This window comes from Cupressus sempervirens, chromosome 10 (genome assembly GCF_028749045.1).
Source record: "Cupressus sempervirens isolate cs-2001-9-10 chromosome 10, ASM2874904v1, whole genome shotgun sequence".
Taxonomy (NCBI): domain Eukaryota; kingdom Viridiplantae; phylum Streptophyta; class Pinopsida; order Cupressales; family Cupressaceae; genus Cupressus; species Cupressus sempervirens.
This window is the reverse complement of record NC_143127.1, coordinates 613,765,589-613,791,324: the sequence shown is the minus strand read 5'-3', so window position 1 is coordinate 613,791,324 and position 25,736 is coordinate 613,765,589.

Here is a 25,736-nt window from a genome sequence, read left to right as displayed (position 1 = left end):
ATAGAGCTACAACTATTAGCTAGAATTTTCCTAGACAACCTACATGCCTTCCTTATATAGGCACTTTTAATTGCTCAAGAAGGTTCTAGACACTAAGCCCTAACCCTTGAGGCTAACCAACCTCATATTATATTATTTTATTACATTATATTACACATGATCAAATAAAGATAATTTATAAATTATATTTTTGGATGGGTCCACTTCTAGAGACCATAAGTAGCAAACCATTAACTCGATGGGCTATTATAACCCCATTTAAAAATCCTCAACTAGTGATCTACAACAGTTGATCACAAAAACATACATTAGCAAAAGTTTCACCTCATTTAATAGCCATTTAGGCCTTCATTTATACACCTAAAGTTTGGATAGACAAAATTCATACCAAAAAACTAGAATAACTACACCAATACATATGGTATAACAATAAAACTCATCTAGTAAGCTCATATGTCAAGGATGAACCTCTATATATGAGATTAGAATAATCTGAGCACATAATATCAACTTACTAAAACTAGAAAGTTCCCACAAATAAAAACTCTATACAAGAATAACCCTTAATAAAAACACAAAAATTGAAAAATAGGAAATATAAATATTTTTGGGTGATGCAAGATTGCCCTTATACCCAGGATGCTCCTCCATTTTTAATCTAGTAGGCACAATAGTGTATCATGCATGACAATTGATTTAGGTTATAAGATTATTAGGAAAGGTCACAAGTATGATATCACCAAGTTATAGTTCAGGCAACTGGAAGACAACATGAAGACTATCTGAGTTACCAACACATACATGGAAGTTTGGATCACTATTGGTATGTATTTTCTTTTATCTAAAAATTTATTTTCCTAGTGTCAATGAAGTAAACTAGAAAACTAATGCTTCATTCATCTACCAAATCAATGAGTATATTCAAATACTAGGTAACACTTTTGAGTGCATTATGAATAAATATTTTGAGAACTTTAAGGAGAGAATGAACAAGAGATACATTGTACCCCTGACCCTAGTGGATAAGTACCATGATGACATTTATTTATTAGTTGATACATACAACACTATTGTAAAAGAGGTTTAACCTAGAATTACATGGTTGGAGCCATTGGACTATGAAGTCAATATTGATCAGGCCACTTTAGCAATTGAAGCTTTTCTTAATGAACCTTTTAACCATGGAGAACCTGAGTTTGAGACATAAACATAGCCAAAAAAAAATTACTATGAATCTTGTTATATAAAAAATGGAAATAAAAGAAAAGAAAATAATTAAGAAGTTGGGAACTACATTCAGTTAAGGAGACGAAAATAGACCACTTATGACCACCGAAGGGAAAAGTGAAGATGAAGCTAAAAAGAGGGAAAAAGACAAGGTGATAAAGGGTACTCCCCTTAATATTATAATATACAATAGAAATAGAGAAACTAAACAAATTGAGTGAATAAGATATGGGCTTCTTAATATTACCACAAATGTGAAATTACAAAATTATAATATGCAAACCCACATGGGTTCCTTCCTTTCAATATTCTACAAGATAGAGTCATGACTATCACCTAAAACTTCTCTAGACAAGCTACATGCTTTCCTTATATAGGCACTTTTTTTTGGAAGTACAATAGGGAAATAAACTCTAAGAGGGGGTGGCGGGGGGGGGGGGGGGGGGGGGCAGGGGGTGGTTGAATTAACACTTAACTTTCAACCTCTAAAATGATTCACCACACATCCATCTCAAAATCTATGCATATAAACAAAAATACAAAATTAAACATATACATCCATATAATGATAGTAAAATATTTATCACATGTATGACACAAGATATTTGGTTACCTAGAAACCTTCCAATGAGAACGTAAAACTAGGGTGGGGATGACACCCACAAATCTTCACTACTATTGTAATAAAGTGTATCTAATGAAGGTTACAATGTTTGACCATGAAACATGATCTACCCTATGAAAGGTCTACCCTATTAAAGGCTTACAAGATTGTTAGATCTTACCCTATTAAAGAATTTAAACACCCCACTAAAAGTATGCCTGGGAAAAGGACTTTAACTTACAATGAAGTAAGCACCCCATTAAAGGATTTACAATAGCTCGTTAAGACTAATCTGTTAAGAGATTTAACTAATTCACTTGTTGGAATGTCTCACAATGATCCTTTGGTAAGAACTCTGTTGCTTGATGTCAGATCACCTCTATACTAATGCGTACTTGATCCTTTTTTATCAGATGTATCTCTATTATCCTCTAATTTCTTTCCTCTATTCTCCTTTAATTGATTTTACAATGCAACTCAATTCATAACACCTTAATCACTATGAATGCTCTATTTACACATGTAAACTCACTTCAATTCTCTTTAGCATTCATTTGAAAGTTTATGGTTTTTCTTCCTTAAGAAGACCTAGGTGACTTAGGGTTTGGTATGAATCAATAGTAGTGATTCACCCATATTGCCACTTTAAACTTCCCCTTTTATGATTGGATGCATGTAATGCATAAGGATTCACAATTAAGATTCATTCTTATCAATAAAGATCATAAATCAATCCTTAAGTCAGCCCAAAACTAGTTTACATAGAAGTTTGTACCATTACAAACAACTATGTCAAAACTATGTAACTCAACACTTGAAGTACCTGATGCTCGGCATCAACTACAACTTCATTGCTGTAACTCACCCTCTAAATGACTCAACATCCACTAATCACTCAACATTTGAATAGCTTGGCACGTATCATCTACTTGGCACTTGAGTGACTTGACACTTAACTCAGCTCACATTAAATATCTATCACTTGACATATACTATCTGACAACTTATGATGCTTGGTATGTATTACTTGTTCAACATGAACTAAGTAAATAACTTAAGTATATTGTCACTCATATGTCAACCCAATCTGAGATTAACAATCTCCCCCTTTGACATGAGTGGCAAAATACTTGATCATGTATGAATAACCTTTAGCCTTTCAAGTATAACTTAGATAATATCCATATATACACAAAATTTCAAAACTTCAAAATTTTGTAAAAGCTTATGACTCATCAGTCATACCTCAAAATTCAATAACTTCTATTGAGTCAATTGTGCTATTCTATATCTATCTAAACTCAAAATTATTCCTCCTACTAAGTAGATTTGTATTGGCTGATTTGTGTATCACCCTTAAAAGTATTATCTCCCCCATACCTCTTTTTTCTTTCTCCCATACCTTATTTCTCCCCCATTTTGACACTGATGTCAAAGGGTAATACACTTAGAGTGTGTTTGTCCAAAAATGATTTGTGGACCTCAAGTATGATTTTTAATGTTGCACCCCAATTATGACAAGCTACGTCCAATGATTTGATCTAGATGGCTAGCTCAGCAACAAGGTGAACTAAGCCTTCATGAGTTGAAATATGTGGATCTTTCTTCATGAGTGTTTTAGCAAAGGCTAGTTCCTCATGCTACATATCCATATGTGGAGTTAGAGTTGATTGGATGCTTATTAGTTTAGCCTTGACGTTTGCTTCATTTGTGTGTAATGCTATTAATTGACTTTGGGAGTTAAGGAGATTTTTGAAATGTTTCTCACTCTAAGTTGGAGATTTTGGTAGAGTTATACCAGATGACTATATATGACTCTCCAAACTCAAAATATGACTCCTTATTTCTTGTGTGAAGAGTGTGGGATTACACAATTAGGTGTACAAAGAGAAGATATTCTCTAGTACCTTCTTTACACTGTCTATTTTGGTTGCTAACTCAACTTGTGATAGTGCAATAGCACTTGATATCTTTTCATCAACCTTATGTTGGAACTTTCTCTCAGACCATTTGAGTAATTTTACATTTGAATGTAGGCTCTTTCATTTAGCTTCTCCAATAAGCTGGTTAACTATTCAATTATTGGCTTGTTTTTTGTTGAAATTACAAATGGGAAACATACACTTCTAAGAGGAGGGGGGGGGGGGGGGGGGTTGTAAATCAGAAGTACTAATCTTTAACCAATAATTTTTTTAATTTAAACACTGCATGCATTAACATATTTAAGTAACATGTAAAGTAAGTGCATCCACATAGACACTTGACACCAGATATGATTACCCAAAAACCCTCTAAATGAGAAGGTAAAACTAGGGTGGGGATGACACCCACAATTCTTCACTACTACAACAATAAAGTGTCACCTATTAAGGTTACATAGTTTGACCATTTTCATGATTTTCCATGTGAAAGGCCTACCCTATTAAAAGCTTACAAAGGATTTGTTAGATCCTACCCTGTTAGAAGTGTGCCTGGTTAAAGGAATTTTAAAACACTCACTTCGAATGTCACCCTATTAAAGGATTTTACAGTGACTCTTAAATCAACCTTAGTCCAAAGGATTTCACTTTGTTGATATAGTTGTTAGAAAGTAATAGTAGAATGTTTGATCTGATAACTTACAACTTTGCCTTGCTGATTTCAGATCACAATTTTGTCCATCTTGATCCTCTTGATCTATTATAACAATTTTGTATAGCTTCTCCTCTATTTTGCAAACTAATTCTGTAATTCTTTCACACTTCTAAGTCACCTTGAATGATTTTTGATCAATTCACCCCTTTCACTTCCTTCAATTCTTTCCTTGCATCACTTCCTCACATGCACACACACATACTTTGAATTATGGGGCTTCATCTTCCTTAAAAAAAGACTTTGGTGGCTTAGGGTTAGGTTTGAATCTACGACTAAGATTCATTCATTTTCCCACTTAATCCTTTCCAATTTTCTAATTGGTTGCATAGGAAAACCAAATAGATTAGATCTTATCTTCAAACCTTTGAGATCTATACATAAGTCAGCATAAAAATGGTTTACATAGTTGTTTTTTCCATCAAAAACAACTAGGTCCATTCTGTGTTACTGAACACTTAATAATACTGATACTCGACCATGATGATTGTAGGGGTATAGCTTCTATACTTGGCCTATGAAGAGCTTGAATAGGAAGAGTAGTAGTTTTTGGTAAAGTTACTAGTGTTTGTATTGCTAATTGCTCCTTAGGTTTGTTAGTCATACCTAGCTCTTTAGTCTTATCCTTTTCCTTCTCTACATTCATAGATGCACCTTATTCTTGTGTTGTAGGTGCAGGAGGGTCTACCTGGCCTATTTAAACTTGTGTTCCTTTAGTCTTCCCTATTTCATCTTTCTTCTCTCCAACTATCTCACCCTTATCATGTTCACTTTCCTTTATAGTGACTGAGATTGGAGTACTTTGTGCCAATGTATTGATGGTAGAAGTAGCTAGCTCCTTCCTTTGATATACCACATGGGGTAATGTAGGTTGTATCATAGAAAATTGAGGAGGGGCTATAGGTGTAACTTTTTTTTATACTTCCTTCCTTACAGATACCTTGCCTACCTTCTCAATCTCATCAACGCTCACCAGTATAGGATTTTCACAAAGTTTGGCCTGGGTAGTGGATTCCACTAGTATCTTCTTCAAGTCATCCACTATGAGGGGATTGATGTTTTGAGTGATAGTATTGGAAACATCCTTAATCTTTACATTATCACATTCTATATTCTCCTCATGTTGAGGACTAACACTCGATACTAGTGTATCTGGTACACTTTGTTCTATTTGCTACTCATCCTTAGTTGGTGCCTGTGTATCTAAATTTATTTCAATGTCTTCCTCTTGTGTAACTGGCTCAATATCAACTATGATTACCTTAGTTACCTACTATTTCTCTTCTTTGTCCTCACCTACCTCATTAGGTGCCTGCATTATTTCCTTGGGTGTTGTCAAACCATATAGTGATTTCCAAATCAAAGTGGTCTTTTATACAACATCCTCAACCTTGTTCTACAATATGTTGAATGCCCTATATTTTGGTGCAAATTTTCTAGTATGCTTCTTCAGTGCCTTGGCCATTATCTCTCTATTCAATTTCGACATCACTCTAACAAGTGTAGTCTCTCTAATTTGTCTTTCTATGTTTAGACTATATTGCCACTTTTGCTCAACTCTATCAGATAATTACTTTGGTAGAGAATTGGCAATCTCAATTGGAGTTTGTTTAAATGTTTCCATCATGGCATAAATTGACTCCTCTTCTTGGTTCATCTCAACTTTTCCAAGTATATCAAATTTAATATGTGAGAGACTAGATAAATCAACATTATTCCTAATATTCTCACATATATTGTCTATATCTGAAGAAGGACTGTGACTTACCACTTGAAACTAGTTGTTGCCATCAGATTCTATCTTATCTTCATCAAATTCAACTAGAGCAACATATTTTCTCCTTGGTCTCTTCTCAAGCTCCTCTTTATTGCTAAATGGTCTAGCCTTCTTCTCTTTTAGCTTGACTACTTCTTGAGCCTTCTTTGTAGTAGCCCTTGTTCTCACTCTTGTAGAGGGAACTATAGGCTTAGGTTTTGCAACCTTCCTTGGTTTTCTAGCAGCTAGTGTCTTAGCTTTCCTCTTCTTTTGCTTAAGTGCTTCATTAGCTTCTTCTCCCTCAACACCTTCTTTAATTTCCACTTCTTCTACTTAGTCTTCTCCTTGACCTTGAGTTAAGGCCAATGGTGCTTGAGTTGGTATATCCTCTTCTTCTTCTTCCCTTCTTCTTCTTCTCTTCTTCTTCTTCATCTACTCCTTCACCAAATTTCTCTTTTAACTTCTTCATAATTTTTTGCATCTTCCTAATGACTGAGGAAATCTTCAAATCCATTGATATATTAGATTTGGCCACATCATAGTTTCCAAAGGTAGTAGCCTTAGCATCTACATCTTCTGCAAGTAATGTTGTTATTGTTGTAGAGGCTTCATAAACATTGATTTCATAGCCTAATGGCATTAGCCACCTAACCCTTGGAACAACTGATTGAACATAAGTATAATCGGTATCAACTAGAAAGAAAACATCATTAAAAAATTTCTCAACTAGTGAAACTAGTATCCTCAGTTTCTTCTTCATTGATTGTTTGAAGTCCTCAAAATAGCTAGTCATAAGTAACTAAAAATTGTTCCCAAGTTGCTCAATAAACTCTCCTATCTGCGCTACAATAGATCTGTTTATTTTCTAGGACACTTTACCAAATGTGGGGAATGTATTCTATACATAAAAGAATGTACATGCAAGAATTGAGCCAAAATTTACATTATGCACTTTAGTTCTTCCTTATAGCTCCCAATTTTTTTGACAATTGTTGCATCTGCAACTCAACAAGGTCATAGGTATGATCCTTCATGACTACCTTATAGCCCATGTCAACGTCAATACATGGTACACTATCGAGCCTACTTGATTGATAGAATTTATGTGCTATTATCCTTACTGCAAATTCAATTAGGGGATCTAAAATAGTACCACTTGTCATCCCTCATTTGTTCTACACTGCCCCTATATTCTTCTCAATTACCTCTTTAAACTCACTTCTCATTGTTTTAGGCCAGTCAAGTGTTGGATATCCTATTACTCTATGTATAATTTTCTTAGTGATCTTCACTGGTCCATTATCCAACCATACATAATTATCATGAATTCTACTTAGGACTATCTTGATCCATTCAATCTTGAAAACATTTGGAAAATCTAGGGTATGGTTCAACCCTTTTCTCTCTATGATTTTGAATTCATCCTTCAATGCTATGTTTTCACATAATTTTCCATAGGTTTCCCTAATTTCCATGTCTCCTATACTACCAACCTTACATGTATAGCGACATCTTACATCTTGAATCATCAAAACTCTTGGTAGTATCATCAATAATGCATGAGATGGATCTTGCTTGTAAGTGATATCAGGCATGGCTCTGAATTTTATTTGTTTGATCTCATTACTTATCAATTGCACATTCAAAACTTCTTTACCCTCTTTAACTTTAGTAGCTGAAGAACTAGACACCATAATGTAAACTAGGGTTTGCAAAAATTTAAAATGCATAGCTCGACACAAGATAAACACCTTTGTGAATCTGCTGTGATGGTGTTGAGAGACTATTGAGTTTAACTTGGAAACACTGATATGATATCTTTTAATTTTTCCTTTCACTCTTCATGCTCTCCTTCAAATTAAAATGATGTCAAATGAGTAGAAATCAATCGTATAAACCTCAAAACCTTGTATTTAATGCTTAGTGCTTACACAACTGTAAGCTCAACTTCAATAAAGATTTCAACTCACTTGGATTCCATGAAGTTCCCATTCCACTCAACAACCATTACAAGCTTGGTCAACACTAACATTTCACTCAAAAACCATAGGGAAACTTTTCATGCTTAGCAATAACATGAAAACTAGAAGAACTTTAAAATGTCTTATAAATTCTTAACAACAGTTTGCATCTTTATTCATGCATATGTAATATTTCCATAACTAAATCCTTGGAACTGATGTATAGTATTTCTTTTAGATATCAATCCCACATACCTCTTGATTGCTTAATTGGAGGAGGTGCGATCACCTAAGCCATTGGGTAAAGTGATCCCTTCTGAACTTGATGTGCTACAATCTTCCTTTCTCTTCCATGTCTTGTTCATCTCATCTCTAACATTCTCAACATCTACCTTTCCTTTGCCTTTGTTGAACTTTATACTTGGTGCCTTTGACCTTATTGGACAATTTTTACTTATGTGACCACTTTTCAAACAACTAAAACATGTGGTTTGACTTAACCATCTACTGTAGTCACTTCTAAAGCATGGTCTTATGTAATTTTCAGCAACATGTCCATACTCTTGATAGTAGTGACAACTATACCTTGTATTATAATCCCAATTATAAGAGTTGCCATTATGCTTTACCTTTGTCTACTTGTTTGATGACCATTTAGGCTTGGATCTGTACTCATATGTTCTATGTCCATACTTCTAACAGATATAATAGTACCCTTCAAATCTTTATGTGCTTGTGGTCTTGGTTCTGAATTCATGTGCTTGATGTCCTTATTTGTTGCATTTATAGCAATGACCCATGAACTTCTGCTTAAGATTTTGATTTGTAATCTTGCTCCTGCAAACATTAGTAGTATGACCTATCTTACCATAATTATGACAAGTAGGTTTGGAGTTCTTACCTTTTTTACTTCTTTCTTCACCACTTTAAGATGATTCTCCTTCTTCAATACTAGTGTATCCCAATCTAGAATTATCATTGTTGGATCTAGGGGATCTCATCAATTGTTCAAAGTATTTGATGGCTTTATTAGGTTTGTTGAAACTATCAAAAAACTCCTTTTCTATTTTCAAATCATTTCTTCATTTCTTTACATTTAGTTCATAATTTTCAATCATCATTTGACCCAAAGTTTTCAATTTCATGTTAGCAATCCTATTTACCTCTGATGTTTTCTCTTCCAATCTATTGGTCAAAATCCTTTTGTTACCTTCAATCATGAATTTGTCCTCTTTAGGTTTATTTTCTGCTTGGTCACCTCACATAGCAATACTAATTGGACTTCTTGTTCTCTCTTTAGATTTTTGCCTTCTTCAAGTGGGATTCCATTCTTTTTCATTAGATCTACAACTTCTGCATCGAATTCATTTGTGTTTCCATCAACAAACAATTTAGTAGTGTCAATCTCTTGGTATTGTGTGTCATTCTCTTCAATAGCTATTTTCTTCATTCAACTAATGTAAGGCAAGTTGTATTTCAATCTTTTGATTCTTAATAGTCTTTCCCAATATGTAGACTTTCATCTCCAAGATCTTTCTTCAAAGTTGCAAAGCCTTACTTTTAGAGAACTCAGCTCTGATACCAATTTTTGGAAATACAATAGGGAAGTAAACTCTAAGAGTGGGGGGAATCAACACTTAAAAATTTCAACCTTTAAAAATATTCACCACACATCCATCTCACAATCTATGTATATAAACTAAAATACCAAATTAAGCATATGCATTCATAACATGAAACTAAAATATTCAACACATGTATGACACAAGATATTTGGTTACCTAGAAATCCTCCAATGAGAAGGTAAAACTAGGGTGTGGATGACACCCAAAAATCTTCACTATTGTAGTAATAAAGTGTATCCAATGAATGTTACAATGTTTGACCATAAAACATGATCTACCTTGTAAAAGGTTTGCCTTGTTAAAAGCTTACAAGATTGTTAGATCTTACCCTATCAAAGGATTTAAACACCTTGCTAAAAATGTGCTTGGTAAAAGGACTTTAACTTATTTAAAGGATTTATAGTAGCGTGTTAAGACTACTCTATTAAGTGATTTAATTGATTCACCTATTAGAATATTTTAGTAATGATCCTTTGGTTTGCACTTTATTGCTTAATGTTGGATCACCTCTATACCAATGTGTACTTGATCCTTTTTGATAAGATGTATCTTTGATGTCCTTTGATTCTTTTCCTTTATTCTCCTTTAACTAATTCTGCAATGTAACTCAATTCATTACACCTTAATCACCATTAATGCTCTATTTTTGCATGCAAACTCACTTCAATTCTCCTTAGCATTCATTTGAAAGTTTAGGGTTTGTCTTTCTTAAGAAGACCTAGGTGACTTAGGGTTAGGTATGAATCAACAGTAGTGATTAACCCATATTATTTCTTAAACCTTCCCTTTTTCTAATTAAATTCATTTAATGAATAGGGATTCATAGTTAAGATTCATCCTTATCAACAAAGATCATAAATCAATCCTTAAGTTGGCCCAAAAATGGTTTACATATAAGTTTGTACCATTACAAATAACTATGTCAAAACTATGTAACTCAGCACTTGAAGTCCTTGATGCTCGACATCAACTACAACTTCAATGTTGTAACTCAGCCTTTGAATGACTCAACATCCACTGATCACTCAGCATTTGAATAGCTTGACATATATCAACTACTCTGCACTTGAGTGACTCTGCACTTACTAGTTACTTGGCATACACTATCTAACAACTTATGCTCGGCATGTATTACTTGTTCAACATGAATTAAGTAAATAACTTAAGTATATTGTCACTCATATGTTAAAGCCAATATGAGATTAATACTTTTAACCATCTGAGAAGGTTCTAGACACTAAGATCTAACCCTTGAGTCCAACCAAACTCATATTATATTATTTCATTACACTTTATTACATATGATCAACTCAAGAAAATTTACAAATTATATTTTTGGATGGGTCCACTTCTAGAGACAATAACTAGCAAATTTTTAACCCAATGGGTTATTGTAACCCCATTCTAGAATCCTCAACTAGCAATCTACAGTAGCTAGTTGTACAAGGTTTCACCTTGTTTCATAGCCATTAGGGCCTTCATTGCTAGACCCAAATTCTAGATAGCCAAAATTCATATAAAAAATCTATAATAACTACACCAATACATATGATATGATAATACAACTCATCCAACAAGATGATATGTCAAAGATAAACCTCTATATATGAGCTTAGAACAATCTGAGCATATAATACCAACTTACTAAAACTAGAAAGCTCCCACAAATAGAAACTCTATACAGGATTAACTCTTATTAATAACAAAAAATGTGGAAATAGAAATATTTTTGGGTGATGTGAGATTTCCCATACACCTAGGATGCTCTTGCATTAGACACGTGGGGTAATTTAAGAAGTGACCTTGTTACATCTTAGGTAGTCAGAGGAAAACCAGGATGGCTAGCCTCATCCCATGCTAGCCATGATGAATCTTCCACTAGCCTCCCTTTCCATTTGACCAGATACTCTTCATATGTTATGTTCCTTGTGCTTCTTCCCTTGTGTCTGTCTAATATCTCTTCATTATCCTGTGTAGCTGAAGTAGATACTAGAATACTTCACCATGATTCTTTAACTTCATCTCCATCATCTCCCTCATAATATTTTGTTAAATATAAAATTTTAAACACTAGTGAAATATTTAGTTCAACAGGCAACTCTACTTCATAGGCATTTCCAAAATCATGCTTTTTTAACTATCTTGCATGGTCCAAAATTCTTCATTATAAACTTATTATATGTACTCACTAAAAATACATCCTTCCTTAAATGAACCATGACTTCATCACCAATATGAAATTCCTTATACCTCCACTTTTTTGATAACAATTATTTAATTGTATATTGTCATTGATGTTACACAAATGTTATATTCTAACCGAGCATTGCCAGTTGGAACCAAGTTCAAAAGACTCCAATATTCACTAAGAAAAAGTTCAAAAGAAGAGAAGTTTAGGGATTCCTACCTAAACTGAGTCAAATTGGTTACCAAAGGAGTTTAGTGTAAACTAAGTTAGTTTAATTACCAAGGAACTCAATGGTAACCAAGTGACCCAGTTTTAGTGACCTTCAACAGATTAGTTTTATCCATTTATTGGTTTATGCTAGTTGACTAAGTGGATGTTATTTGTTTGTTTGAAAGGGTATTCAAGACAGCTTGACATTTGGTTTCATATATATGAAAGGTCAAGTTGTAGATTAAAAAGGAGAAACTGGTGAAGAAGATAAGACACAAAAAGAGAAGGATATCTAATTAAGAGCAGAGTATTGAAGGAGCTACAAAGAATATTCTGAATAGGAAGGATCCAGAGGATAAGCCAGAATAATGATCTAAATCTACAATCTAGTTTCTTCATAAATCAAGTCAATCATTATTACTCTCTAACAAGTGTAGTAGTAAAGAAATATCTTAACATAGTTGACTTAACAACCATTTTGTAAATCCTCTAACTAGGTGGCATTTCTAGATTGAAGTGTCTGAAGACCTCTAACAAGGTGACTCCCAATAGGGTGATTTAAATCCTTTAACAGGGTCACACCTAACAATGTGTTTTGAAACCTTTAACATGGTTGGATCCTAATATGGCTCACTTTAGAAGAGTGATAAGTTATAACTAGTTGCATTACTAGTTTTCCTAAATTAGGTTTCTACATTAAATCATGGTGTCTAATGTGTTCATGTTATTTTCTTACTACTTTATCTTTTTGCAACTAAGTTAGTAAAGGTTAATACACATTAAAATATCATATTTCTTTATTAACCAAGGTATAGTGAATATCTAGTTCTAATCAAGCTGTGAGTTTAAAGGAAGTTTATATTGAAATATAAGGGATTTAGAATTGTTTTAGTGGTAATTGATTCACCCCTCCCCTCTTAGTTACTCCTCTTATATTTCCAACAATTGGTATAAGAGTTGTTGGTGCTTGCAAAAAAAGGTTTCAAGGATCTAATCTAAAAGATCAAGATGTCTTACAGAAGAGATATTCCCAAGTTGAACATAGATAACTTCAAAGCATTGTAGGAACTCATAAGGCTGCATTTGTCAATCACTAGAGACACAAACCTAAAATTCCTAGAGAACCAGTATGTGTCACCTCTTGATCACTTGACTATGGATCAAATGGGAAACAAAAAGAATCACAACACAATGATGATTGACATTTCTTCTACTCTCAATTATGCTAAATTTGATGAAGTCAAAGATTATACTACTACTCATGAAATATTAAATAATATACAAAAGATTTGTAGAGGAGATGACAATGTGAGGAGAGCCAAATCAAAAAGTTTAAGAGGTTAATTTTACTAGATGAAGCCGAGAGAAGATGAAAACATTACAAAATATTGTGAGAGAATCAAAGCAAGTGTGAGTGCAATTAGAGCCTTAGGAGGAAAAATAGAAGATGAAATAGTAGTTAGCAAGGTATTAAGAACTCTTCTTTCTATTTATGTAATTAGAGTATTAGCTACTCAAGAAATGATATGTGATCCCAAAAGTGATATAACTTTGGATGCACTAGTGGGAAGGTTAACAACTTTTGAGTTGGATAACTTTGATAACTATCTTACTTGATCTCACAACATAGAATCAACATTCAAAGAAAAAGTAACCCTTGTTAGAAAGGGAGAAAACTCAAAAGGAAAATAGTCTGACAATGGAGAAGAAGAAGAATCTGATGATGATCTTGAAGCCATTGAAGCCCTACTTGCAATAAGGTTTCCACAAGGCAAAGGTAAATATAAAGGAAAAATTCCAATGATTTGTTTTTATTGTGAAGAAGTTGGTCACATTGATGCAAGGTGTCTAAACAAGGAAAGTAAAGATAAAAGAAAATCCAACAAGTTTAAAGGAAAGGAAGATTTCAAGAGCTACAAAGATTACAAAGACAAAGGTAAGAAATCTTATTATTTTGCTAAATATTCTAATAGTGATAATGAAGATGAAATGGTATATATTTCTATTAAAGATAAATCAGATGATGAGGATAATGAAAAGATGGCACTTATTTCTCATGTTAGCAAGAACAACACATGGATAATAGATAGTGGTTCTTCTCATCATATGACCGGTGATAAAACTAAGTTTAAACACTTGGAGCACTATGATGGTGGAAGTGTTAAATTTGGAAACAATGAACCATGTTATGTGAAGGGAAAAGGTTGCATTGTATTGACTGATGGAATAAAATGTGATAGTGCCTATTGGGTTGAAGGACTAAGATACAATCTTCTAAGTGTAGCACCATTGAATAACATTGGATTCAAGGTAGAATTTATGAATGGGAAGGTCGAGCTTCTGGATGGTAAAGGAAACCTAGTTGGAAGTAGTAGTCAGACAAAAGGTAATCTATTCTATCTTGATCTCACTGATAGTTCATGCTTCTTGGCACATGTGGAGGAAAGTTGGTTACACATAAAGGGGTGTTTCATGTAAACTTTGATAATCTAGTTACTATAAGCAAGAACAAAAGAGTGAGAGGTATTCTAAATATAAAGAAACATGAAATGGCCATATGAAAACAATTTTAGATTGGAAAGATGGGTAAACCTAGCTTCAAAAATAAAAAAATTAATACTGAAAAAGTCCTAGAACTAGTTCATATAGATCTTTGTGGACTAGTAGGTACAAAGAGCTACACTAGAGAAAAATTCTTCATTTTGTTCATTGATGATTATTCTAGGATGATGACAATAATGTACTCGAAGGATAAATCTAAAGCTTTTCAAAAATTCAAGTGGTATCTAGCTAGAGTTGAGAAAGAAACATGTAAGAAGTTAAAATGCTTAAGATCAAATAGAGGAGGAGAATTCATATCTAATGAATTCAATGAGTTCTACAATGAAAGAGGAATCAAAAGATAGGTATCAAAACCTAGAACACCTCAATAGAATGGCATAGTAGAAAGAAGAAATAGATCCATCATGGATTGTGCAAGAATACTAATGATAGAGAAAAACATTGCAACCAAATACTAGAAGGAAGAAATCATCACAATAGTTCATACCTCAAACCAAGCTCAACTAAAGAAAGGTATAGATCGAACACCTTATGAATTATGGTATGCCTAAAAACCTAATGTCTATTATTTTAAAGTATTTGGAAGCAAATATTATATCTTGAAAGAGTCAAGGAAAGGAAAGTTTGATGTGAAAAGTGATGAAGACATTTTCCTAGGATAATCTAACAAGAGAAAAGCATATAAATGTTTAAATCTTGCTATTCATAAGGTTATAGAAAGTGCACATGTAAAAATTGACAAGTTTTCAAAAAAGAATGAAAAATAAAGTAGAAAGGAACCTGAGGATTACATATTTTTTTTAATACTTTGAACCTAATACCTTACCCAACATTCAATAGATTACCCCATTCGAGTCACCCAAGTTTGGTGTGTCAACTAAGTTACATCTAGTGTTAACTAAGTTGTAGCCAGTGCAACCCAAGTTGGAGATAGTTTGAACTGAGTCTCAGAGAGAGGAACTTGAGTCACAGTCTATAGGAACTAAGTCTTAGACAATAAAAACAAAGCAAAATTTGGAAATTCATAGAAACTTTGAGCATGGTGAACCAAGTGAATCTAATACAGAATCTAGAAGTAAGATTCATGGACTTGATAGATATTTTAGAAGGCATCATGGACTTGAGAAAATAATTGGAGATCATACAAGAGGCACAATAACAAGGAAAAAACTAAAAGGTACATGTTTTTTTACTAAATTTGAACTTAGAACTATTAATGATGCATTGAAAAATGAAAGTTGGATAGAGGTAATGAATAAAGAGATTGAACAAATTGAAAGGAAAAATACTTGGGCTCTTGTTCCCAGATCGAAGGATAAAAATGTAATTGGTACAAAGTGGGTATTCATAAAAAATTGAATTAAAATGGTGAAGTATCAAGGAATAAGGCAAGGCTAGTGTGCAAAGGATTTGCTCAAGAAGAAGGCATAGACTATGGAGAAACATTTTCTCCTGATGCTATATTTGAAGGAGTCAGAACACTACTTGCATATGCTACATATAAAGGATTCAAAGCGTATCAAATAGATGTAAAATAAAATTTCTTAAATGGAATTCTAGAAGAAGTCTACATTGATTAGCCTAAAGTTTTAATTAATTCAAACAAAATAGGCATGGTCTATAAGTTACACAAAGCTTTATATGGTCCGAAGCAAGCTCCTAGAGAATGGTATGAGAAAATTCATGGATATCTAGTAAAGATTAGTTTTCAAAGAGCCAATGATAACAATAGTCTATGTATTAAAGAGGGACCACAAAACAAGATTTTTTTAGCAAAAATACTTGCAGGTCATGATGACTTATGCAAGTCATTCTCTTAAAAAATGAGGAAAGAGTTTGAAATGTCAATGTTTGGAGAAATAAAATTCTTTCTTGGTTTACATGTTCATCAAATGAAGGATGGAATTTATATTACTTAGTTAGAATATGTCAAGGAGATATTGAAGACCTTTGGAATGGAAGATTCCAAACTAGTTGGGACACATATGTCTACTAGACATAAATTATCCAAGGATGATGATTCAAAAGAAGTAAATTAGACTATATATATATATATATATATATATATATATATAGGGAAACTTTAATATGTTGTTCATACAAACCTGATATTGCATTAGCAATTGGCATAGTTACAAGATTATTTGCAAATCCCAAAGAAAATCACATGATGGCAATCAAAAGAATTATGAGATATCTAAAATAAACATAAGACAATGGTCTATGGTACAAGAAAGAAGAGAACTTCAAATTGAAATCCTTTACTAATGTTGATTGGACATGAAGCATTGATGAAAGGAAGAGCACCAGTGGAAGAGCATTCTTTCTTGGAAAGAGGCTAGTATCTTGGACAAGTAAAAAGTAGAATTGTATCTCTTAGTCTACAACAGAGGAAAAATATGTTGCTACAATAGTCAATTACTACAACATAATTTGGTTCTTGCAACAGTTATCAAGAATGAAGGAAGAAATCAAGGATCCAATGGTTATCTATTATGATAACACAAGTGAGATCAATATATCTAAAAATCCAGTGATGTACACCAAGACAAAACACATTGCAATCAATTATCATTTTCTCAGAGAATTAGTTCAAGATAAAGAGGTTAGATTGGAATATGTCAACACAAAGGAGTAGGTTTCTAACATATTTACCAAACCATTAGCTAAGGATGCATTTTTGTATCTGAGAGGAAAGCTAGGGGTCATTCTTGTATCTGATGCTCACTAGAGTATAGATTAGTGATCCAACAACCAAATTACTTTGAAGATCTATCAAGTTGATGCAAAGAAGTTAGAGCTCATTACATATGAATCAATACATCAGGTACATTGAAAAATCACCGTGTCAAGTCTTTGGCATTTGATGTCAAAGAGGGAGAGAGTCATGTCATATATTCATTAAGAAAGATTGAATTAGAGGCAATAATTTGCAAGAGGGAGAACTTGATCTAATAGAGTCTAAAGATAAGATGGAAGAGGGATAATCTCATAGGGAGTTCTCATGGATGGATGGAGAATTAGAATGAAACTAAGGATATTATAAAACCTTATAAATCATTTGATTGCTCTAAGTTTTCCTTGCTTAAATGACATGTTGTGTTGCCATCAATGCCAAAGAGTGAGATTGTTGATAAAAATTATTCAATTTTATATTGTCATTGATGCTACACAAATGTTTTATTCTAATTGAGCATTTCTAGTTGGAACCAATTTCAGAAGACTCCAGTATTCATCGAGAAAAAGTTCAAAAGAAGAGAAGTTCAAAGATTCTTGTGTAAATATAGTTAGGATAGTTACCAAAGAAGTTTAGTGTAACCTAAGTTAGGTCAGTTACTAAGGAACTCAGTGGTAACCCAGTGATCTAATTTTAGCCTACCTTCAACAAATTAGTTTTATCCATTTGTTGGTTTATGCAAGCTGACTCAGTGGATATTATTTTTTTATTTTAAAGGGTATTCAAGCTGACTTGACATTAGGTTTCATATATATGAAAAGTCAAGTTGTGGATTGAAAATGAGAAAGTGGTGAAGAAGATAAGATGTAGAAAGAGAAGGATATCTGATTAAGAGTAGAGTATCCAGGGAGCTGTAAAGAATATTTTGAATAGGATGGATCCAAAGGATAAGCTAGAATAGTGATATGAATCTACAATCCAATTTCTTCATAAATCAAGTCAATCATTGTTACTCTCTAATAATTGTAGCAGTGAAGAAATCTCTTAACAACGTTGACTTAATAATCATTTTTAAAATCCTCTAACTAGGTGGTATTTTTAGATTTAAGTGTCTTAAGACCTCTAACAAGGCCACTCCTAATAGGTTGATTTAAATCCTTTAATAGGGTCGCATCTAATAATGTATTTTGTAACCTTTATTAGGCTTTTCTCCTAACAAGGCTCACTCACTTTAGAAGAGCGAAAAGTTGTAATTAGATGCATTGGTGGTTTTCCAAAATTGGGTTTCCATGTTAAATCTTGACATCTCATGTGTTCATATTATTTTCTTACTTCTTTATCTTTCTACAACTAAGTTGCTAAAGGTTAATACACATTAATATATTAGATTACTTTGTTTAACTGAGTTACAGTGAATATCTAGTTCTAACATAGCTGTGAGTTTAGAGAAAGTTTGTATTGACATCTAAGGGATTTGGAATTATTTTAGTGGTAACTAATTCACCTCTCCCTCTCAGTTACTCCTCTTATATTTTTCAACTCTTTTCACATTTTTCTTAGCCTTATACTATGTATTCATCTTTGTAATGCGCTTCCTCATCTCCTCATGGATGTTCTTCAAATGTTTAGCAAAATCTTCTACTTCAACACTACTTATTTCCCCTTTATCCAACTACCTCAACTTAGAATCATTCTTGGGACTTCTCCCATATACAATATAGAATAGTGACTTACCAATACTCCTATTGACAAAATTATTGTATGTGAATTCTATCTATGGTGAAATCAAATCCCAACTTTTTGGCTTATCTCCAACTAAGCATCTCAAAAAATTCCCCAAACTTTGGTTCTCACTTTTTATATGTACATTAGTTTGTAGATGATGGGATAAACTAAACTTCAATTATGTATTTAATTTCTTCCAGAGTGTATGTTACATATACCTAACAAACTTTGTATCTCAATTAGAAACCATGCTTTTTGGAAGACCATGCGGTCTTATCACTTCTTTAAAAAACAACTCCACCACATGAATAACATCACTAGTCTTTTTTCAGGGAATGAAATGTATCATTTTTGAAAATTGTGATATAATAAAATTTGTGGTTATAATTGAGATATGTGTAATGTGAGTTTGCAAGCTAGGAAGTGAAATTTACTGAACTTGATATTGAATATCTTTTTATTAGAGAAGTGTGTGGTAAGATAAGACATGGTGAGGTGATAGAGAGACTGTATTTTTCAAAGAGGTTGTTGTGGATAGTTGTTTATTGATATTATTCCAAAAGGAATATTACTAAGGCCAGTTGGATAGTGAGTTCGATGGTCTTTCCCCAGAAACTATTTGCACAGTGGGTCCTTCTACACTCCACAACTCCTAACAAGGTTGGCACAACTCCTAACAGGGTTGGAATCTCCTAACTAAGATTCAAAGTCTCCTAAATGGGGCTGATATGTACTAAATGTAATTCATTGACTCCTCATAGGGTCCATCCTCTTACAAGGAACTTATATATTAGTACATCATTTTTTGGGTACTATTCCCATCAAGGTTTTCCCTCTAATCAAGTGTTTCTCTTGTTAAAAAATCTAGTGTTATTGTGTATGGTGATCTTTATATGGTTGTTGCACTTATTTATTACATGTTTTAGATTTAATAAGATTGATACAAGTTATTTTAATCTGATAAATGGTTCATCATCCTCTCTTAGTTATTTTGGTGGAATTCTATTTCTAACAAAGATGTTATTGGGAGAAGGGGTGAAATTACTGTTAAAAATATTCTTGATGAGAACCCTACTGAGAAGATAAGGAAAGAGGAGGATATCATAGTGTCTACTGATCCAGATATAGAGGGAATAACATTATATGAACTTGAACATGTACATGTACCTAGATTTGATCTAGTCATTCAACAAATAAGAGTTACCAAAACTCAAGGATCAAAATGAAAGTGATATACCTATTGGATCCTTGTATATGTTAGTAGATACTATAGTAATTATTGAGGGACAATAGCAATAAGGTGAAACTAATCAACATGCTCAAGAATCACAAGGGAGAAATACAAAAGGTGATACTGGAGATGAGAAGAGTGATATTGAACATGCTCAAATTGGGGGAGACTCCATGGAACATTGGTGCAGGGGTACCTAAGAAGGCTTGTGAAAGACCTAGGGTATTTTGGCTTGTAGTGGTGCTATTTACCCCACTAGATGAATAATAGGGCTAATCTAATCCTAGGTTGAGGTGAGTTAAGGTGTGAAATCCTAATAAGGTCTAAGTTGCTCATAGTTTCTCAATGAGGTCAAATTGAGCATATTTGTGTTTAGTAGGGTAGAATGGTAAGATAAGTGTTTTTAGGTCCTTAAATTTTTTACATCCATTTAATTCTTTTTTCAAGGTTTGGCAACCTTTGGAACAAGTTTGAGGGTCAAACACTCAAAGATATAAAAATTGCTCAAAAATTGTCAATGTTGTCATTGACAACTTTTTGTTGCATTCAAGAAACTTTGTATTTAGGAGTAAATAACTATATGAAATAGTTAGGATAGGAGTTGAAATGTGTTTATAAGGCCATCCTTGACCTTTTTATAGGGTTGGAAGTTTTATCAATTCTAGTGTGTACAAATTGTTAGCAAGTTAATTAGATACAGTTTAATGTTTTTGAGGATCTTAGCATATGAATGGATTGAATTTAGATCTGTAGTTTTCAAAATTGTTAAAGGAGTTTTATTTGTGATTCTATACAATTTTATTTTGTGTTTTTTTGAGGTTTTAGTTGCTTGAATAAATTGTTTATGTTTTGTTACCCTGTTGTTCTAAATCAAGTGCTTGAGCCAAATGGAGTCATAACTTCCTCTCCCATCATAGGATCTATCAACCTCTTGGAATTTAAGAGATTACTCCTTGTACATATTTTATAGTGAATGAGGGTCCCTAGGAATTAAGGCAAGCATTTTTATGGTGATGCCTTAGGCAAGCCAATGTTGCATGGCTAGGGACAGTCAAATGCAAAGCTGATAAGTGAGATTGAATGCATAGTTTTCTTAAAGAAAAGGTTGTGGAATATAGTAGCATGTGTGGAGAAGCCTCAACCACTATTGAAGGCATTAGTGAAGGCTTCATCAAGGGTTATACTTCATTCTTTTTTAGACTAGTTTGAGGTCTTGAGAATCCTAATTTTAAGGCTAAAATTATGGTTGTACTGTATAGACTGGTTGGGAACTCAAGACCACCATAATACTTAAGATATTTGAAAATGGTATTAGGATCAAGAGTTATTTCAAACCCTTGTTAAGAATTTTTTTAACTTTTTGGTATTTTCCTCATTTGGAGGGCTAATCACTTGTAGCCCTATTATAAGTATTTTTGTGTAATCTTGCATTATTTTTGGAACTTGATTAGGGTTTCAAGTTTGGTTATGGTTTTGGGCCTTAAAGGGAATCCAAATGCCTTCCTAGATGATCATTCCTCCATTTGGAGTGTCAAAGAGTTTTTGGGGTTGGTTGTATCTTGTGTGAAGAAGTGGAAAGGTTGAATCAAGCTTAGGGAATGATGGTGGAGAGTTATTATTACTAAATGGTGTACACTAGTTGAATGGCTTAGGTCCTCATTGTTAGGATCCTAAGGAGAATAGGGTATCTATAAACCCTATTAGGTCAATTAAAAGACTTGAGGTGACCTTAGAGGAAGCTAGGGTAGGAGCAAGACTAGTTGTCACATCAAAGTGGTATCAAAGCAAGTTGAGGACTTGGGAAGGAAGTATATGTCTACAACTATTGGAGAGTCAGTGGGTGAGTCAAGTATGGTGACTAATGTAGAGCTAGCTAAGGAATTTGATGAGAAAAAGGAGAAGACTAGGCTCCTTGAAAAGGCCTAAACAGAGGTAAAGGTAAAGTTGGATACATCCAAGAAGAAGGAAGAAGAGAGAAATGTTAGGGGTAAGGAGATAGTAGAAGAAGATGTTTTCCTTGAGCCAGACCCTATCTTGAATAAAGGACCTTTCTTGAAGGTCATTAAAGCCCTAAGAGGGAAGTCCTTGGAAGGTGTACCACTATTTAGTGGGTAGATATACATAGATGTAGCTATGGATTGGATAGATGAGATGGAGGATCATTTTGAATGTGAAGGGGTGTCAGAGGCACAAAAGATCAAAGTAGCCAAGTCAAGACTTAGAGGATCAACATTGACTTGGTAGAAATATGTCCAAGATGAGAGGTTCAAGGTAGGCAAGAAGCCTATAGAAAATTAGAATGCCATGGTAACCAAACTAAGACAGAATTTCTTACTAGAGGACTATGAGATCCAAATCCATAAAAGGAGACAAGGACCAAAACAAAGAGATTTGGATGTGGCTTCTTATACAAAGGAGTTTCAAAGGTTATTCCTTAGATCTAAGAAGCAAGAGGAAGAGACAATAAAGGTGCCTAGGTACTTTGGTGGTTTAAGGTGGAATATCCAAAAGGAGCTAAGCTTATGGACACATACTACTATTGAAAGGTGCCATCAACTAGCCATAAAGGTGAAAGAGAAGACTAGAAAGAAACATGAATCAAATTTCAAGGATAGAGGCAAGGGCTGAAATTAAAGAGGACAAAGAGAATGATACCAAGGTAGGGGTAATGAGTAGAGGAACAAAAAGCTCACTAAGTAAGCCACTAAAAGAATTCATAGAGGAGGTTATAACAAAGGAAGAGGTAACCAAGGAGGTTCTAATAGAGGTAGAGGACTAGGCAGAAGAAACTCATACTTTTCTAGTATGAAGTGTTATAATTGTGGTCAGCTAGGCCACCCAACATATAGATTCCCTAAAAAGCCTTCTTCTTCAAATCATGATAATAGAGTGATATATGCACAAAAGGATAACTATAGCTAAAAGGAGAATGAAGTGGATCACATAGAGTCTGAAAAAGGTGAGAACCTTATATTTAGGAGGATACTGAATAACCAACCAGCTCTTGATGAACTTAAGCACATGAGGGCTCTATTTAGGATTAGATGTAAGATCCTTGGGAAAGTTTTTAAGGTGGTAGTGGATTCTAGTTCTACTGATAATATAATATTAGGGGAGGTAGTTGAAAAGATTAAATTAACCAAGGTACCACATGCAAACCCAAACAAGGTGAGTTGGCTCAACAAAGGTCAGACCATACTGGTCAATGAACAGACTTGGGTGGATTTATCCATAGTAGGGTACAAGGAAAGGTTATTGTATGATAGCTTTCCTATGGATTCTTGCCATCTACTATTAGGTAGATCCTAGTAGTATAACAAAGAGATAGTATATGATGGAAAGGAAAACTCCATATCATTCAAGAAAAGGATGCAAAACTTTCAAAATCCAATCTTTGTTGGAAGGAGAAGAATCATAGTCCAAGGTACCTAGTGTGTTACTATATAGTGGAAAATAATTTGTTAATGATCTCAAGGATGAGGAAAGCCAAATTTTTGCAATTGTGTTGGAGTCTAAAGGAGAAGAAAATATAGTCAAAGACCCATTGCCTGCAGAGTTTCAAGCATTGCTTGAAATGTATAAAGAAATTGTGAGTGATGGAACTCCTGCTACCCTACCTCCTAGAAGAGTCGTAAGACATCAAATAGAATTTTTTCTTGGTGCATCCTTACCAAACAAAGCAACATACAAGCTCACTCCAAACCAAAACTTGGAAGTGGCTAGACAAGTGCAAGAACTGATGGACCAAGGTCTGATCAAGAAGAGCATAAGCCCATGTACAATCCCTATTGTACTAGCATTCAAGAAGGGGGGGAAATAGAGATTGTGTATGACTCAAGGGCTATAAATAGGATCACAATCAGGTATAGGTTTCCCATATCTAGGATTGAGGATCTCATGGCTTAGCTTGGAGGGGCAATGTACTTCACAAAGTTGGACTTGAAGAGTAGATATTACCAAATTAAGATTAAGGAGGGAGATGAATGGAAAAAAATATTCAAGAAAATAGATGGGCTATATGAATGGTTAGTGATGTTATTTGGTCTCTCTAATGCCCTTAGCACATTCATGAGGCTCATGAGTGAGGTGATTAAAGACTTCACTAAGAGATTTGTAGTGGTATCCCTAGATGATATACTAATCATCAACAAGACAAGGGAGGAGCACATCAAGCATGTGGAAGCATTAAGAGACTTCATGAGGAGAAGCTTGCTATAGACCTTGAGAAGTATGAATTCTTCAAGCAAGAACTTATGTACTTAGGCTTTGTAGTGTCTAGCAGATCCTTGTAGGTGGATCAAGAGAAGGTTTTTGCTATCCTCTATTGGCCACCACCTACTACATCTGCTGAGATAAGAGGTTTTCATGGTCTATCTCAGTTTTATAGGAAATTCATTAGGAATTTTATTGGCATATGTGTACCTTTTCTAGATAACATAAAGGGTGCGGTCAAGTCTAAGTTTAAATGGACCTTAGAAGCTGAGAAATCATTTGAGATGCTAAAGAAGTAAGTAGCTACCAAACCTATTTTGCAACTACCTAGTTTTGAGAAACTTTTCACTATAGAGTATGATGCAAGTGGCCTAGCAATAGGGGGAGTGTTAAGCTAGGAAGGTAGGCCAGTAGCCTTCTTTAGTAAAAAAACTAATGAGTCCAAAAAGAAGTATTCATTCTATGACCTAGAAATCTATGCCATAGTTCAGTCTCTTAGGAAGTGGAGACACTACCTATTTCCCAAGGAATTTTTTCTATTTATTGACAATCAAGCTCTTAGTTATATCAACACTCAAGAAATGTTGAGCAATAGGCACTTAAAGTTGATGGATTATTTGCAAGCTTTCACCTTCACAATCAAGCATAAGAAAGGACATATGAACAAGGTGACAAATGCATTAAGCAAAAGATTGTAAATAGTCCAAGAGTTTTAGTTGCATAGAATTGAGATAGAGATCTTCAAGTCTCTATAAGGAACATGAAGACTTTGCAGAGGCATATAAGGTATGTTTTGATTTTGAGAGCCATTTTCATAGTAAGTGTTTTGAATCTACCTTACATAATGAATTTCTATTTAACGAAAATTGGTTGTGTTTACCAAGGGGTTCAATAAGGGAGAACCTAATACAAAAGAAGCATAATGGAAGCCTAAGTGGACACTTTGGTTTGAGAAAAACCTTATAACTTATTCAAAGGTTCTATTATTGGCCTAAACTTGTTAGAGATGTGACTAGGTATGTAGAGTAGTGCATGGTATGTATGAAAGCTAAGGGTGGAATGAGTAATGCAAGTTTTTATCAGCCCTTACTAGTCCCAAATAGGCCATGGGAGTGTGTGAGAACAAA